Source organism: Atractosteus spatula, chromosome 10, assembly GCF_055471065.1.
Source record: "Atractosteus spatula isolate fAtrSpa1 chromosome 10, fAtrSpa1.hap1, whole genome shotgun sequence".
NCBI classification, from domain to species: domain Eukaryota; kingdom Metazoa; phylum Chordata; class Actinopteri; order Semionotiformes; family Lepisosteidae; genus Atractosteus; species Atractosteus spatula.
The window spans coordinates 25,969,915-25,971,651 of record NC_142715.1 but is presented as its reverse complement, the minus strand read 5'-3'; the positions used below and the strand labels follow the sequence as shown (position 1 = coordinate 25,971,651).

Below are 1,737 nucleotides of genomic sequence, written 5' to 3'. Positions count from 1 at the left end.
ATTGTGCTCGCTGCAAAGTAGGAAAGAGGTGGTCAGACACATAAAACAGCTTGGTGATAATTTGCAGCGACAGTTTTATGTTATTTAGTACACGGATTTCTCTTCATGTTCCTTAATGAGCAACGAGAGTATAAATGAATTTTCCCAGCCTCCATTCGAAGATAAAACTCCATGTGCGAGTCTACGTTTCCTTGAAGCTACTGATGTTCGTCATTATTGGACATTCCCGGTGATATTGACTAAGGAGCTCAATTTTGACGTGTCGTAGTTCAACATGTGCAAAACACTCGTATCCCCTGCAAATATCGGCAAGGTCAGTGATATTCTCAACAATTTGTGCCATTGCAATTCGTGCCATACTTTTTCGAAATGTATTCTGACATCCCAGGATCAGAGGGTCATATTTAAAAAACTGGTGCATTAAAATTTCTTGTACTTCAGGATTTTGATAGTCTGTTACATTGTCTTTCACACGTCGGTGTCAGAACTGTGAGACATTTTCATAATCGGGGGGAATGCCGTAGCAATAAGCAGAAAGTACAATCACCTTTTCCCAGTGTAAGTCTGTGTTGTGGTGAGTTTTTAAAATTGGTTTGCGATTTTCTGAAATCTATTCCACACAAAAATATAATTTGGACAGTCGCTATTTATTTGGATATTCCCTTTCAGTGAAGATGTCTACAGTATTCCAGCCGGATTAGTACTGATCGAAGAGAGCCATCTACAGGCGAAAGGCGAAATAACATCACAGCAGCAGCATTTAAGGTGGAACGAAAAACGCGAATAAGAAGCTGGCGAATAAGAAGCCAACTTCAGCCTCGTAGCAGACCATGGGAGGCACGCTCAAAATAATCGCCTTTCCCAGTACTTCAGAGTCTTATTTAGATCGCTTCACTGCAATTTTATTTGATTGATGGGAGATGTGAAGCCATCGAGCCTGTACTGCGCTTCACATTGAAATTGAAGCCATTTCTCATGCTTTCTCTCAGTGTCGGGGCTGCAATTGCGTGTAAAGGAGGCGACTTGAAAATGAAACGTGTAATCACCTTACAGAGGGTCTTCACAACGGGGTGCGTCAGCTAGTTCTCCATTATTGTCACTTTACTGGACGTCTGAAGAAACTTATCTACAACGAAAATACAAACTGCACAGTTTAAGGCACATGAAGAGAAATCCGTGTGCTGATTGACTCAAAAAATGTCGCTACAAATAAGCCGGGTTGATTTACTTTTCCGACCACCTCCCTCCGTCCCCCTTTGCTGTTAGCACAATTCTTTCAGTTTCTTTTCTTGTATTTTCCTTGCTATTTTTCTGTTCCTTTTCCCCATGTGGAGATGGATCCACAGCCGAAACCGTTTTCACCCTGTGTTTCTGCACCGTCAGTCTGTATGAGGAGCACATCTTGCACAGCTCCAGTGGCGCAATCGGTCAGCGCGCGGTACTTATACAGCAGTGCACAGCGGAGTGATGCCGAGGTTGTGAGTTCGAGCCTCACCTGGAGCAGTATAGCCTGTGTCTTTAGCTATTGAAAGCAACTGTCGAGTTTAGATACTCTTAGGTATTTGATGGAAATAAATTAACATCAAACGAACAAGTAAAGGTTTATTTCGAGTCACAATCAAAGAAGGCTCCACAGCTGAAACGTTGTGTTTACTTCTATTTTCAGCATGGAATAAACCTATACTTTTCCTTTGAAGCCCATGCATGCTGACGCAGCTCCCTACTTAAATTACTATC

General features: G+C 42.2%; 1 non-coding gene across 1 annotated transcript; it reads left to right on the top strand.

The window, feature by feature from the left end:
* The first annotated feature begins 1,409 nt into the window (after positions 1-1,409).
* On the top strand, positions 1,410-1,503 carry trnai-uau (transfer RNA isoleucine (anticodon UAU)). The gene is made up of 2 exons: positions 1,410-1,447; positions 1,468-1,503. It is a non-coding gene; the product is annotated as a tRNA-Ile (tRNA).
* Positions 1,504-1,737: the final 234 nt, after the last annotated feature.